This window comes from Pseudophryne corroboree, chromosome 6, assembly GCF_028390025.1.
Source record: "Pseudophryne corroboree isolate aPseCor3 chromosome 6, aPseCor3.hap2, whole genome shotgun sequence".
Lineage (NCBI taxonomy): Eukaryota > Metazoa > Chordata > Amphibia > Anura > Myobatrachidae > Pseudophryne > Pseudophryne corroboree.
The window spans coordinates 338,888,406-338,905,585 of record NC_086449.1 but is presented as its reverse complement, the minus strand read 5'-3'; positions in this window follow the sequence as shown (position 1 = coordinate 338,905,585).

The following is a 17,180-nucleotide window of genomic DNA, read 5'->3' as shown; positions in this document are numbered from 1 at the left end:
ATATGGACATCGCACTTACTCTTGATGCCAGAGTTTCGCATATATAGAAATGCATCTTTTAAATGCTCTATAGTCAATAAAATACTGTCCCTGTCAAGGGTATCAATATTTCCAGTCAGGGAATCCGACCAAGCCACCCCAGCGCTGCCCATCCAGGCTGAGGCGATCGCTGGTCGCAGTATAACACCAGTATGTGTGTATATACTTTTTAGGATATTTTCCAACCTCCTATCAGTTGGCTCCTTGAGGGCGTCCGTATCTGGAGACGGTAACGCCACTTGTTTTAATAAGCGTGTGAGCGCCTTATCCACCCTAAGGTGTGTTTCCCAACGCGCCATAACTTCTGGCGGGAAAGGGTATACCGCCAATAATTTTCTATCGGGGAAAACCCATCATTTAATTTATCTGATTCAGGAAAAACCACATGTAGTTTTTTCACACTCCACATAATACCCTTTTTTGTGGTACTTGTAGTATCAGAAATATGTAACATCTCCTTCATTGCCCTTAACAAGTAACGTGTGGCCCTAAAGGAAAATACGTTTGTTTCTTCACCGTCGACACTGGAGTCAGTGTCCGTGTCTGTGTCTGTGTCGACCGACTGAGGTAAAAGGACGTTTTAACGCCCCTGACGGTGTTTTAGACACCTGGACAGGTACTAATTGGTTTGCCGGCCGTCTCATGTCGTCAACCGACCTTGCAGCGTGTTGACATTATCACGTAATTCCTTAAATAAGCCATCCATTCCGGTGTCGACTCCCTAGAGAGTGACATCACCATTACCGGCAATTGCTCCGCCTCCTCACCAACATCGTCCTCATACATGTCGACACACAAGTACCGACACACAGCACACACACAGGGAATGCTCTGATAGAGGACAGGACCCCACTAGCCCTTTGGGGAGACAGAGGGAGAGTTTGCCAGCACACACCAAAAACGCTATATTATACAGGGACAACCTTTATATAAGTGTTTTTCCCTTATAGCATTTTAATATATATATACATATCGCCAAATAAGTGCCCCCCCTCTCTGTTTTAACCCTGTTTCTGTAGTGCAGTGCAGGGGAGAGCCTGGGAGCCTTCCCACCAGCCTTTCTGTGAGGGAAAATGGCGCTGTGTGCTGAGGAGAATAGGCCCCGCCCCCTTTTCGGCGGGCTTCTTCTCCCGTTTTTCTGAGACCTGGCAGGGGTTAAATACATCCATATAGCCTCCAGGGGCTATATGTGATGTATTTTTAGCCAGAATAAGGTATTATACATTGCTGCCCAGGGCGCCCCCAGCAACGCCCTGCACCCTCCGTGACCGTTGGTGTGAAGTGTGTGACAACAATGGCGCACAGCTGCAGTGCTGTGCGCTACCTTCATGAAGACTGAAAAGCCTTCTGCCGCCGGTTTCTGGACCTTCAATCTTCAGCATCTGCAAGGGGGGTCGGCGGCGCGGCTCCGGGACGAACCCCAGGGTGAGACCTGTGTTCCGACTCCCTCTGGAGCTAATGGTGTCCAGTAGCCTAAGAAGCCAATCCATCCTGCACGCAGGTGAGTTGAACTTCTCTCCCCTAAGTCCCTCGATGCAGTGAGCCTGTTGCCAGCAGGACTCACTGAAAATAAGAAACCTAAAAACTTTTTCTAAGCAGCTCCTTAAGAGAGCCACCTAGATTGCACCCTGCTCGGACGGGCACAAAAACCTAACTAAGGCTTGGAGGAGGGTCATAGGGGGAGGAGCCAGTACACACCACCTGATCCTAAAGCCGCTAATCCCCATGGTCCTGACGGAGTCCCCAGCATCCACTTAGGACGTCAGAGAAAAAAAAAAGGCACATCACGTCTCGAACCCAGGACCCCCCAGCGTGGGAGGTGGGAGCCTTCACCCCTAGCCCACGACGCCTCATGAGAGACTCCCAATTTCATGTGTGAAAGTACTGCAAACAGCGCCCGACCCCCACCCCATTGGTGTTGGTTTATGCCTTAGAGGACTCGGACGCTCGCATTTGTAAAGCACGGTATTTTCCACCGCCTCCTGCTAGCTACTGTAGCCCTCCATTCCCAGACGCTCATGTATTTTAAAAGCACGGTGTTTATACATTGTCCTGTACATTCTTCCTTTTACACAATTACTGTAGTTGCGTCTCCATACACATACAGTACTCCATACTTTTTCCACCGCCTCCCGTTACGCCTACAGTATTGCCAGAGCTGTAGATCAATCCACCGCTATACTGTACGATCGAAAGTACTGGATTAGTGGAGCATTAGCCACACAGTGGTGGAGATGTGTAATGCATGATGAGTATCTAGATCGCCTCAACGCGCCTACCTGTGATTAAACTCAGCTATCGCCTTAGCGTGACTAAACGCCCGTCTCGGCGGAGAAACAGTCAAGATAAAGGTGGCTACATCTGTATACTGCGCACAACTGAAATGCACCACAGGTATGGATGGATAGTATACTTGACGACACAGAGGTAGGTAGAGAAGTGGCCTACTGTACCGTACTGCTATATAGTATATACTGGTGGTCAGCAAACTGTGCAAAACTGAAATGCACCACAGGTATGGATGGATAGTATACTTGACGACACAGAGGTAGGTAGAGCTGTGGCCTACTGTACCGTACTGCTATATATTATATACTGGTGGACAGCAAACTGTGCAAAACTGAAATGCACCACAGGTATGGATGGATAGTATACTTGACGACACAGAGGTAGGTAGAGCAGTGGCCTTCTGTACCGTACTGCTATATAGTATATACTGGTGGTCAGCAAACTGTGCAAAACTGAAATGCACCACAGGTATGGATGGATAGTATACTTGATGACACAGAGGTAGGTAGAGCAGTGGACTCCTGTACCATACTGCTATATATATTGTAACACTGTAGGGGTGCAAGGTGCCTTTTCCTGGGGAATATGGCAGCACGCAGCAGCTGAGGAACAACACAAGTCCAGTTTCTGGTACAACTGACCCCGGCCAGTTTTATTGAAACAGAAAATAAAACAAACCCCAAAATAAAAATACCTTGCCTGTCCGGCACTAACTAAACATAAGATGTTCCTAACTGTCACTAAACAAAACACAGAGTTCTTCAGTACATACTGTATAGCTTACTTGCATCAGAAAGCGTGTCTCTCACACACAGATCCTGCAGCCTTCCCAGGCAGTCTGCCCATACTAATCAGGTTAGAAGCACTATATCACTCTTACACAGCTGAAACCCTGATTAGCCCTCTGTGAGGCCAAAGACCCGAACTGGGCCCAATGTCTAGAACTCGCCTTATCTCTCTCTCAGAGCCTTTACCCAGCTTTTACAGCAAACTGAAAAGGTTCAGACAAAACAAAAAGCATTTTTCCTAGAAGTTAACATTTTCTAAAACATGTAAGACAAGAACCTGGGACAAATATACCTGCCCTCAAACACTATCCCAGTGTTCTTGTCACATATCCCCCTCCCCTGTTTCGACCTAGGGGCCGGAACACTTGTAGCCCCCAAACAGAAGATGCGAGACAATGCATCTGCGTTGGCCAATTGTGTTCCCGGTCTATGTTCGACAGTAAACTTAAAGTCCTGCAACGCTAGAAACCATCTAGTTACACGAGCATTCTTGCCTCTATTTACATACATCCATTTTAAAGGGGCATGGTCTGTCACTAGTCTGAATTGTCTACCCAAGAGGTAATATCTCAAGGTATCTAGTGCCCACTTAATGGCCAAAGCCTCCTTTTCCACAATGGCATACCTTTTTTCATGCTCATTGAGTTTCCTACTCAAATAAATGATAGGGTGTTCGTCCCCATCTCTGGTTTGGGACAGCACAGCACCTATCCCTACCTCTGAGGCATCTGTCTGTACCACAAATTCTTTTGAAAAATCTGGTGTTATCAACACCGGTTGTGAACACAAAGCCACTTTTAACGCTTGGAACGCCTTTTCTGCATCAGGGTTCCATTTCACCACATTTGACTGCTTCCCTTTGGTAAGGTCTGACAACGGCACCGCTGTGGTCGCAAAATTAGGAATAAACCGTCTATAGTACCCAGTAATTCCCAAAAAAGCCCTTACCTGTTTTTTATTCACTGGACGAGGCCAGTTTTGAATAGCATCAACTTTATTCAATTGGGGCCTAATCAGACCTCTGCCTATGGTGAAGCCCAAGTATTTGACCTCCTCCATTGCGAGGCAGCACTTCTTTGGGTTAGCAGTTAACCCTGCCTCTCTGATTGAGTCCAGTACTGCTTGTACTTTAACCAAATGTGACCCCCAGTCTGTACTGTGAATTACCACATCATCCAAATAGGCAGCTGCATATTTTCTATGGGGCCTCAAAATTTTATCCATCGCCCGTTGAAAGGTTGCTGGAGCCCCATGCAACCCAAAGGGTAACATCTTATACTGGTACAGCCCCTCCGGAACCGAAAAGGCTGTTTTTTCTTTGGCGCTATCAGATAAAGGTATTTGCCAGTAACCTTTGGTCAGGTCCAATGTGGTGAGAAACCTGGCTGTTCCCAGCCTTTCTACAAGCTCATCCACACGGGGCATGGGGTATGCGTCAAACTTGGACACCTCATTTAACTTACGAAAGTCATTACAGAAGCGTATGCTACCGTCGGGCTTCGGGATGAGCACTATGGGACTGGACCACTCACTGTTAGACTCCTCTATGACTCCAAGTTCTAACATGGTTTTAACTTCCTTAGAAATAGCTTCTCGCTGAGCTTCAGGAATCCTATATGGCTTTAAATGAACCCTGACCCCTGGTTCTGTGACAATGTCATGTTTTATTATGGTCGTTCGGCCAGGCAGCTCTGAAAATACCTCCCTATTTTGGATGAGAAATTCTTTAACCTGATTGTTCTGATCAGCTGATAATGTCTCTGATACCTTCACTGCGGGAAGCAACCGGGGTGAAGACACCGAAGGGCAAGGCTCAGCTGACAGAGACAACCTATCTTTCCAGGGTTTGATTAAGTTAACATGGTAGATCTGTTCGGGTTTTCTCTTTCCCGGCTGGTATACTTTGTAATTAACCTCATTCACTTTTTCCCTAATCTCAAATGGACCCTGCCATTTAGCTAGGAATTTGCTTTCCACAGTGGGTACCAAAACAAGAACTCTATCTCCAGGAGCAAATTCCCGTATCTTGGCACTCCGGTTATAGACCCTCTGTTGAGCACTTTGGGCCTGTTCCATGTGCTCTCTGACAACAGGTACCACGGCTGCAATCCTATCCTGCATTTGTGTTACATGCTCAATAACGCTTCTATAAGGAGTGGGCTGTCCTTCCCACGTCTCTTTGGCAACATCCAACAGCCCTCTGGGGTGTCTACCATACAACAAATCAAATGGAGAAAACCCCGTAGAGGACTGAGGAACTTCTCTGATGGCCATTAACAAGTAGGGCAACAAACAATCCCAGTTTTTCCCATCTCTCTCAACAACCTTTTTTAACATACTTTTTAATGTTTTATTAAACCTTTCCACCAACCCGTCAGTTTGGGGATGGTAGATGGACGTCCTGAGGTGAGTGACCTTAAATAACTTGCACAATTCTTTCATGATCCTTGACATAAATGGAGTACCTTGGTCAGTCAAAATTTCTTTTGGTATTCCCACTCTACTAAATACCTGCACCAGCTCCCTAGCTATCGCCTTGGTTGTGATAGTGCGTAAAGGGACAGCCTCAGGATATCGAGTGGCATAGTCCATAATTACCAGGATATACTGATGGCCCCGAGCAGACTTTAACAAGGGCCCCACGAGATCCATGGCTATTCTGTCAAACGGGACCTCTATAATAGGCATGGGAACTAGTGGGCTCCTGAAATGGGGTCTAGGGGCATGATACTGGCATTCAGGACAGGAAGAACAATATTCAGACACTTCTTTATAACCCCCTGGCCAAAAGAACCTTTGTAAAACTCTTTCAGTGGTTTTTTCTGCCCCTAAATGTCCTGCGGTAACGTGACTATGAGCTAAATCTAGTACCGTTCTCCGATAAGGCTGGGGAACTACCAGCTGTTCCACCACATCCTCACCCCTTTTGACAATGTGGTACAAGAGCTCATTACAGATGGCCATGTGGGGATACGTAACCCTGTCACCTGGTACCACAGGTTCCCCATTAACAATCTTAACATTCTCTCTAGCCTTTATTAAGGTAGGATCCTTTAACTGTTCAGACGCAAACAGATCCTTCTTTACCTCCAGGTCAGGCACGCTTTCAGTTCTAACTACTATGTCTCTGTTCCCGGCAAGAGGGTCCTCACTGGACTCCCCATCTGTCACTTCCCCAGCCAAACTAGCAAAAGGCAAAGGGCCAGAAAGTTCCGAAGACCCACGTACATCCAAAAAATCACCGGTATTATCAACTGGCTTTTTACTTCTCACATCTGTTGATAACCGTGATTCCCACAGTTTCCAAAAATGAGGAAAATCCCTCCCTATTATGGCCTCATGCACCAAGGTAGGGACCAGTCCCACTTTAACCATTGCTGACCCACAACAAGTTTCTATATTCACCTCAGCAGTGGCATAATATTGGGTATCCCCATGTATGCAAGTTACCCCAATAGGTATTTGCTGGACCTTTAAGGGGTTCACTAACCCAGCTTTCACGAGGGTAACTAAACTTCCTGAATCTAGCAAGGCCTCTACCCGGTTACCTTCTAAGAACACATCACACATTTGTTTTTCCAGCTCAGGTGAAGGTACCACAGTACAGGCTAACCTAGCAAAGAAAGACATTCTGCGACATTCAAAGGCAGCATCACATTGCATGGGTTCTTGCGTGACTGGGCAATTGGCAATAACATGACCTGGCATACCACACCTAAAACATTTAACCACACGATTATCAACCCATTTGGGCAGCATAGACCGTTCTAGCCCCATTGGCCTGTTTCCAGGGCCAGTGTTTACAGTCTCTCCAGCCTTGCGTTCTCTTAACCGCCCAGCAACGTTTTCCCACGGAACAGTCTTACCAGTCTTTACTGAAGGGCGCTGTCGAGGATCTATGGGTTGCTGGGTGGTCATCAGTAGTTCCTCTGCTGCCAAATACCTCTCTACCATGTCCACTAATTGGTCAGCAGTACCCGGGTTTCCATGGCTCACCCACTTGCGCAGGACCATGGGCAAAGATCTCAAGTAGCGGTCCATGACGACTCTTTCCACCATCTGGGGACCAGTTAATGTCTCTGGCTGCAGCCATTTTTTTGTTAGCTGAATAAGGTCGTGCATCTGGGAGCGCGGAGGCTTCTCCATGGCGTACAGCCAACGGTGCACCCGTTGCGCTCGTACTGACAGCGTGACTCCCAGGCGGGTCAGGATCTCAGTCTTTAGTTTATCATAGTCCCGAGCCTCAGCAGGGCTTAAATCAAAGTAAGCTTTTTGGGGCTCACCTGACAGGAAAGGTGCCAGCAGACTGGCCCACTGTGCTTTCGGCCAGTTCTCACGCTCGGCAGTCCTTTCAAACGTGGTCAGATAGGCCTCCACATCATCAGCCTCTGTCATTTTCTGCAGGAAGTGACTGGCTCGTATAGAACTAGAGCTGGTTGGAGCACTGACGGCCACATCTCCAACCCGAGCTGCAAGTCTCTGCACCACTTCTGCTAAGGCCTCTCTATCCTGACGCTGTAGTCTCCAATTTTCCTCCATTGCCACCTGCTGCTGTCGGTTGGCCTCCTGCTGAGCCGCTGTAGCTTGCAGCAAGGCTTTAAGCAGATCCTCCATGTCAACAGATTTTTCAGGCGGCTTTGCAGCTGCTTTCACCCAGGACATATATCAAACCCTCAGGGGTGAGTCTCAGTAACTTCACACTGGGCTGTATCTGCATAAACCACCGTTTTCTGCAGGCCTCACAAAGCTGCTGCTTTCACTTATGCGCAGAACGGCCTGCTCGCATTCTCCACCAAGTTGTAACACTGTAGGGGTGCAAGGTGCCTTTTCCTGGGGAATATGGCAGCACGCAGCAGCTGAGGAACAACACAAGTCCAGTTTCTGGTACAACTGACCCCGGCCAGTTTTATTGAAACAGAAAATAAAACAAACCCCAAAATAAAAATACCTTGCCTGTCCGGCACTAACTAAACATAAGATGTTCCTAACTGTCACTAAACAAAACACAGAGTTCTTCAGTACATACTGTATAGCTTACTTGCATCAGAAAGCGTGTCTCTCACACACAGATCCTGCAGCCTTCCCAGGCAGTCTGCCCATACTAATCAGGTTAGAAGCACTATATCACTCTTACACAGCTGAAACCCTGATTAGCCCTCTGTGAGGCCAAAGACCCGAACTGGGCCCAATGTCTAGAACTCGCCTTATCTCTCTCTCAGAGCCTTTACACAGCTTTTACAGCAAACTGAAAAGGTTCAGACAAAACAAAAAGCATTTTTCCTAGAAGTTAACATTTTCTAAAACATGTAAGACAAGAACCTGGGACAAATATACCTGCCCTCAAACACTATCCCAGTGTTCTTGTCACAATATATATAGTTATACTGGTGGTCAGCAAAATTCTACACTGTCCTCCTACTATATACTACAATGAAGCACAGATATGGAGCGTTTTTCAGGCAGAGAACGTATAATACTGGTGGTCACTGGTCAGCAAAACTCGGCACTGTCCTCCTACTATATAATACTGCTGGTCCCCAGTCCCCACAATAAAGCAATTAGCACACTGAGCACAGATATTTGCAGCACACTGAGCACAGTCAGATATGGAGCGTTTTTCAGGCAGAGAACGTAGATATTTGCACTTGCAGCACACTGAGCACAGATATTTGCAGCACAATTTGCAGCCCACTGAACATAGAAACTGAGAGGACGCCAGCCACGTCCTCTCACGATCATCTCCAATGCACGAGTGAAAAATGGCAGCGACGCGCGGCTCCTTATATAGAATACGAATCTCGCGAGAATCCGACCGCGGGATGATGGCGTTCGGGCGCGCTCGGGTTAACCGAGCAAGGCGGGAGGATCCGAGTTGCTCGGACCCGTGAAAAAAAAGGTGAAGGTCGGGCGGGTTCGGATCCCGAGGATCCGAACCCGCTCATCACTAGTTGTAATGGACATTTCTCTGACGTCCTAGTGGATGCTGGGGACTCCGTCAGGACCATGGGGATTAGCGGCTCCGCAGGAGACAGGGCACAAAAATAAAGCTTTAGGATCAGGTGGTGTGCACTGGCTCCTCCCCCTATGACCCTCCTCCAAGCCTCAGTTAGGTTTTTGTGCCCGTCCGAGCAGGGTGCAATCTAGGTGGCTCTCCTAAAGAGCTGCTTAGAAAAAGTTTTTAGGTTTTTTATTTTACAGTGAGTCCTGCTGGCAACAGGCTCACTGCAACGAGGGACTTAGGGGAGAAGAAGTGAACTCACCTGCGTGCAGGATGGATTGGCTTCTTAGGCTACTGGACACCATTAGCTCCAGAGGGATCGAACACAGGCCCAGCCATGGAGTCCGGTCCCGGAGCCGCGCCGCCGACCCCCTTGCAGATGCCGAAAAGCGAAGAGGTCCAGAAACCGGCGGCAGAAGACTTTTCAGTCTTCATGAGGTAGCGCACAGCACTGCAGCTGTGCGCCATTGTTGTCACACACTTCACACCAGCGGTCACGGAGGGTGCAGGGCGCTGCAGGGGGCGCCCTGGGCAGCAATGAGAATACCTTATTCTGGCTAAAAAATACATCACATATAGCCCCTGGGGCTATATGGATGTATTTAACCCCTGCCAGGTCTCTCAAACTCCGGAGAAGAGCCCGCCGAAATAGGGGGCGGGGCCTATCTCCTCAGCACACAGCGCCATTTTCCTGCTCAGCTCCGCTGCGAGGAAGGCTCCCAGGACTCTCCCCTGCACTGCACTACAGAAACAGGGTAAAACAGAGAGGGGGGGGCACTTTTTTTGGCGTTTTTGATATATATTAAGCTGCTATAAGGGAGACAACACTTCTATAGGGTTGTTCCTATATATTTATAGCGCTTGAGTGTGTGCTGGCAAACTCTCCCTCTGTCTCCCCAAAGGGCTAGTGGGGTCCTGTCTTCGATAAGAGCATTCCCTGTGTGTCTGCTGTGTGTCGGTACGTGTGTGTCGACATGTATGAGGACGATGTTGGTGTGGAGGTGGAGCAATTGCCGGTAATGGTGATGTCACCCCCTAGGGAGTCGACACCGGAGTGGATGGCTTTGTTTATGGAATTACGTGATAATGTCAGCACATTACAAAAATCAGTTGACGACATGAGACGGCCGGCAAACCAGTTAGTACCTGTACAGGCGTCTCAGACACCGTCAGGGGCTGTAAAACGCCCTTTACCTCAGTCGGTCGACACAGACACGGACACCGAATCTAGTGTCGACGGTGAAGAAACAAACGTATTTTCCAGTAGGGCCACACGTTATATGATCACGGCAATGAAGGAGGCTTTGCATATCTCTGATACTGCATGTACCACAAAAAGGGGTATTATGTGGGGTCTGAAAAAAACTACCTGTAGTTTTTCCTGAATCAGACGAATTGAATGAAGTGTGTGATGAAGCGTGGGTTAACCCCGATAGAAAAATGCTAATTTCAAAGAAGTTATTGGCATTATATCCTTTCCCGCCAGAGGTTAGGGCGCGCTGGGAAACACCCCCTAGGGTGGATAAGGCGCTCACACGCTTATCAAAACAAGTGGCGTTACCGTCTCCTGAAACGGCCGCCCTCAAGGATCCAGCGGATAGGAGGCTGGAAACTACCCTGAAAAGTATATACACTCATACTGGTGTTATACTACGACCAGCCATCGCCTCTGCATGGATGTGCAGTGCTGGGGTGGTTTGGTCGGATTCCCTGACTGAAAATATTGATACCCTAGATAGGGACAGTATTTTATTGACTTTAGAGCAATTAAAGGATGCTTTTCTTTATATGCGAGATGCTCAGAGGGATATTTGCACTCTGGCATCGAGAGTAAGTGCGATGTCCATATCTGCCAGAAGAAGTTTATGGACGCGACAATGGTCAGGTGATGCGGATTCCAAACGGCATATGGAAGTATTGCCGTATAAGGGGGAGGAATTATTTGGGGTCGGTCTATCGGATTTGGTGGCCACGGCAACAGCCGGGAAATCCACCTTTTTACCTCAGGTCCCCTCCCAACAGAAAAAGACACCGTCTTTTCAGCCGCAGTCCTTTCGTTCCTATAGGAACAAGCGGGCGAAAGGACAGTCATATTTGCCCCGAGGCAAAGGAAAGGGTAAGAGAGTGCACCAAGCAGCTTCTTCCCAAGAGCAGAAGCCTTCCCCGGCTTCTGCAAAGCCCTCAGCATGACGTTGGGGCTTTACAAGCGGACTCAGGGGCGGTGGGGGGTCGACTCAAGAATTTCAGCGCACAGTGGGCTCACTCACAGGTGGACCCCTGGATCCTGCAGATAGTATCTCAGGGTTACAGGTTGGAATTCGAGAAGTCTCCCCCTCGCCGGTTCCTAAAGTCTGCTCTGCCAACGTCTCCCTCAGACAGGGCGACGGTATTGGAAGCCATTCACAAGCTGTATTCTCAGCAGGTGATAGTCAAGGTACCCCTCCTACAACAGGGAAAGGGGTATTATTCCACACTATTTGTGGTACCGAAGCCGGACGGCTCGGTAAGACCTATTCTAAATCTGAAATCTTTGAACCTGTACATACAAAAATTCAAGTTCAAGATGGAGTCACTCAGAGCAGTGATAGCGAATCTGGAAGAAGGGGACTTTATGGTGTCCCTGGACATCAAGGATGCTTACCTGCATGTCCCAATTTGCCCTTCACATCAAGGGTACCTCAGGTTCGTGGTGCAAAACTGTCATTATCAGTTTCAGACGCTGCCGTTTGGATTGTCCACGGCACCTCGGGTCTTTACCAAGGTAATGGCCGAAATGATGTTTCTTCTGCGAAGAAAAGGCGTATTAATTATCCCTTACTTGGACGATCTCCTGATAAGGGCAAGGTCCAGAGAACAGCTGGAGGACGTAGTAGCACTAACCCAAGTAGTGCTGCAACAGCACGGGTGGATTCTGAATTTTCCAAAATCTCAATTGACCCCGACGACACGTCTGCTGTTCCTGGGAATGATTCTGGACACGGTTCAGAAAAAGGTGTTTCTTCCGGAGGAGAAAGCCAGGGAGTTATCCGAACTTGTCAGGAACCTCCTAAAACCAGGGAAAGTGTCTGTGCATCAATGCACAAGAGTCCTGGGAAAGATGGTGGCTTCTTACGAAGCGATTCCATTCGGCAGATTCCACGCACGAACTTTTCAGTGGGATCTGCTGGACAAATGGTCCGGATCGCATCTGCAGATGCATCAGCGGATAACCTTATCGCCACGGACAAGGGTGTCTCTTCTGTGGTGGTTGCAGAGTGCTCATCTGTTAGAGGGCCGCAGATTCGGCATACAGGACTGGGTCCTGGTGACCACGGATGCCAGTCTGAGAGGCTGGGGAGCGGTCACACAGGGAAGAAACTTCCAGGGAGTGTGGTCAAGCCTGGAGATGTCTCTTCACATAAATATACTGGAGCTAAGAGCGATTTACAATGCTCTAAGCCTGGCAAAACCCCTGCTTCAGGGTCAGCCGGTGTTGATCCAGTCGGACAACATCACGGCAGTCGCCCACGTAAACAGACAGGGCGGCACAAGAAGCAGGAGAGCAATGGCAGAAGCTCTGGGCGGAAGATCATGTGATAGCACTGTCAGCAGTGTTCATTCCGGGAGTGGACAACTGGGAAGCAGACTTCCTCAGCAGACACGATCTACACCCGGGAGAGTGGGGACTTCATCCAGAAGTCTTCCACATGATTGTGAACCGTTGGGAAAAACCAAAGGTGGACATGATGGCGTCTCGCCTCAACAAAAAACTGGACAGGTATTGCGCAGGTCAAGAGACCCTCAGGCAATAGCTGTGGACGCTCTGGTAACACCGTGGGTGTTCCAGTCAGTGTATGTGTTTCCTCCTCTGCCTCTCATACCAAAAGTACTGAGAATTATACGGCAAAGGGGAGTAAGAACGATACTCGTGGCTCCGGATTGGCCAAGAAGAACTTGGTACCCGGAACTTCAGGAGATGCTCACGGAAGATCCGTGGCCTCTACCTCTAAGACGGGACCTGCTTCAGCAGGGAACGTGTCTATTCCAAGACTTACCGCGGCTGCGTTTGACGGCATGGCGGTTGAACGCCGAATTCTAAGGGAAAAAGGCATTCCGGAAGAGGTCATTCCTACACTGGTAAAAGCCAGGAAGGAGGTGACTGCACAACATTATCACCGCATTTGGAGAAAATATGTTGCGTGGTGTGAGGCCAGGAAGGCCCCCACGGAGGAATTTCAATTGGGTCGATTCCTACATTTCCTGCAAACAGGATTGTCTATGGGCCTAAAATTGGGGTCCATTAAGGTTCAAATTTCGGCCCTGTCGATTTTCTTCCAAAAAGAATTGGCTTCAGTTCCTGAAGTCCAGACTTTTGTAAAAGGAGTACTACATATACAGCCCCCGGTTGTACCCCCAGTGGCTCCGTGGGACCTTAATGTAGTTTTGGATTTTCTCAAATCCCATTGGTTTGAGCCACTCAAATCGGCGGATTTGAAATATCTCACATGGAAAGTAACCATGCTACTGGCCCTGGCTTCAGCCAGGAGAGTGTCAGAATTGGCGGCTTTATCGTATAAAAGCCCATATCTGATTTTCCATTCGGACAGGGCAGAACTGCGGACGCGTCCTCATTTTCTGCCTAAGGTGGTGTCAGCGTTTCACCTGAACCAGCCTATTGTGGTGCCTGCGGCTACTAGTGATTTGGAGGATTCCAAGTTGCTGGACGTTGTCAGGGCATTGAAAATATATATTTCAAGGACGGCTGGAGTCAGAAAATCTGACTCGCTGTTTATACTGTATGCACCCAACAAGCTGGGTGCTCCTGCTTCTAAGCAGACGATTGCTCGTTGGATTTGTAGCACAATTCAACTTGCACATTCTGTGGCAGGCCTGCCACATCCTAAATCTGTCAAGGCCCATTCCACAAGGAAGGTGGGCTCATCCTGGGCGGCTGCCCGAGGGGTCTCGGCATTACAACTCTGCCGAGCAGCTACGTGGTCGGGGGAGAACACGTTTGTAAAATTCTACAAATTTGATACCCTGGCTAAAGAGGACCTGGAGTTCTCTCATTCGGTGCTGCAGAGTCATCCGCACTCTCCCGCCCGTTTGGGAGCTTTGGTATAATCCCCATGGTCCTGACGGAGTCCCCAGCATCCACTAGGACGTCAGAGAAAATAAGATTTTACTTACCGATAAATCTATTTCTCGTAGTCCGTAGTGGATGCTGGGCGCCCATCCCAAGTGCGGATTGTCTGCAATACTTGTACATAGTTATTGTTACAAAAAAATCGGGTTGTTATTGTTGTGAGCCGTCTGTTCAGAGGCTCCTACGTTTTTTCATACTGTTAACTGGGTTCAGATCACAAGTTGTACGGTGTGATTGGTGTGGCTGGTATGAGTCTTACCCGGGATTCAAAATCCTTCCTTATTGTGTACGCTCGTCCGGGCACAGTATCCTAACTGAGGCTTGGAGGAGGGTCATAGGGGGAGGAGCCAGTGCACACCACCTGATCCTAAAGCTTTATTTTTGTGCCCTGTCTCCTGCGGAGCCGCTAATCCCCATGGTCCTGACGGAGTCCCCAGCATCCACTACGGACTACGAGAAATAGATTTATCGGTAAGTAAAATCTTATTTTTAGACATCTAATTTGCAGTGTCATATACCCTGGAGGATAAGTGCGCAGGAACTACCATTTGTTGTTTTGTTCATATAGTCAAGAAAATTACCAAGGTTAGAAATATTGATTATTATTTTAAATAATAATTTTTTGTCCTTCAAACTTTGCTTTTGTCAAAGAATGCTCTCTTTGCAGCAATTACAGCAGTGCAGACCTTTGGCATTCTAGCTGTTAATTTATTGAGGTAATCTGAAGAAATTTCACTCCACGCTTCCTGAAGCACCTCCCAGAAGCTGGATTGGCTTGATGGGCACTTCTTGTGTACCATATGATCAAGCTGCTCCCACAACAGCTCAATGGGATTGAGATCTGGTGACTGCGCTGGCCACTCCATTACAGACAGAATACCAGCTGTCTGCTTCTTCCCTAAATAGTTCTTGCATAAGTTGGAGGTGTGCTTTGGGTCAGTGTCCTGTTGTAGGAGTAAATTGGCTCCAGTCAAGCAAAATGGAGTGATAGCCTTCCTTATTCAAAATCCCTTTTACCTTGTACAAATCTCCCACTTTACCAGCACCAAAGCAGCCCCAGACCATCACATTACCTCCACCATACTTGACAGGTGGCGTTAGGCACTCTTCCAGCATCTTTTCACTTGTTCTGTGTCTCACAAATGTTCCTCTGTGTGATCCAAACACCTCAAACTTCGATTCGTTTGTCCATAACACTTTTTTCCAATCTTTCTCTGTCCAATGTCTGTGTTCTTTTGCCCATACTAATCTTTTCCTTTTACTGGCCAGTCTCAGATATGGCCTTTTCTTTGCCACTCTGCCTAGAAGGCCAGCATACCGGAGTTGCCTCTTCATTATAGACATTGACACTGGCGTTTTGCAGGTACCATTTACTGAAGCTGCCAGTTGAGGACCTGTGAGGTGTCTATTTCTCAAACTAGAGACTCTAATGTACTTGTCTTCTTGCTCAGTTGTGCACCAGGGCCTCCCACTTCTCTTTCTACTCTGGTTAGAGCCTGTTTGTGCTGTTCTCTGAAGGGAGTAGTGCACACCGTTGTAGGAAATGTTCAGTTTCTTGGCAATATCTCGCATGGAATAGCCTTCATTTCTAAGAACAAGAATAGACTGTCGAGCTTCACATGAAAGTTCTCTTTTTCTTGCCATATATATATATATATATATATATATATATATATCGATGTATACATCCGGCACTCAGTATGGAAAAAGGATATGCCTGGGTGCCCTCCTTAAATTAATGCAGGTAGCATGCCTTTCCCACCTGTGGCTCAGGTATATCTGGAAGGGACAGAGGCGGCACTCCAAGGACTTTGTAAATACTTTATGTGCAAAGCATGGCAAATCCAAAAAAACTGTGCAAACAATCAAAACATGGAAGTCTTACAACGTTTCAAGGCAAAGCCTTTTCTTCAGGTAAGTTAACCCATGTAGAGCGTGTAGTGAGGAACAGCAAGAACCAAAACATACCAAGAGAGAGACTCACCTTTTAAAGCCGTGCCGCGCCGCACTCGGAAGCACCGAACACCGAACACGGACGCACCTGCTACATTTGCTTTTAATTTTATGTATGTAATGTATTTGTTTGTAGATGTTTTTATATGTTATCATAGTCACATTCATTAAAGTGATGCCTTTGGCAGGTGGGACGGCGGGATGACGTCATTAGCGGGCGTCGGAACGCCGGGTCCACGCCGGGGCTCTTTGCACATTGGGAGGGGATAAAAGGTATGTGGTGTTCAATACTTGTATAACCTGAAGACGGAGTGATTAAAGCTTCGAAACGTTGTTATTTCTGCAAACCTGCTGTTGTGTCTTTGTGATACCGGAGTACCACCGACAGGACGCTATACATGACCCGCTGCCATACGGGTTTAGGAGGGCACCGGACAGTTATATTTTGTGTTTGGGAGTGCTGCCGGAATTTCTTGCATATGTGGACAGGCTTGCTGGCAGGTAGCAGCATGTCCATGGCTTAAGCACCCACGCTTGTCAAATTAATTCCTTCTTTCAGTGTGCTTCATTTGTCTGTCAGCCTACAATGGCTAAATCGATTGTGTCGGCAGGCACAGATGCAGCTGAGCATGTGAACTTAGCACTCCTTACACAGGGAACGACTCTTACCTTCTCTGAAGCAGAGGCTGAAGCCATCCTACGTGATCGTGGGCTCAACGATGATATGGAGGTACAATCTGCAGACATGTTATATTGGGACTGGCTTAAACTAAAACAAAAGGAGATTGATTATCTCTACCACGGGATAACCTTGAGCGATTACTACAAGGAAAAACGCATACCACGTGGTTTTAGAATTCGTAATGCCCCGACCATCGGGCGATACAATACTGCATTTTGTAAACGATGGATAGCAATCCTTAATAAGTGCAGTTTCGATCTTCTTTTACTCGTCATTGAGGAATCAACACGTGAATTGACGATTGCT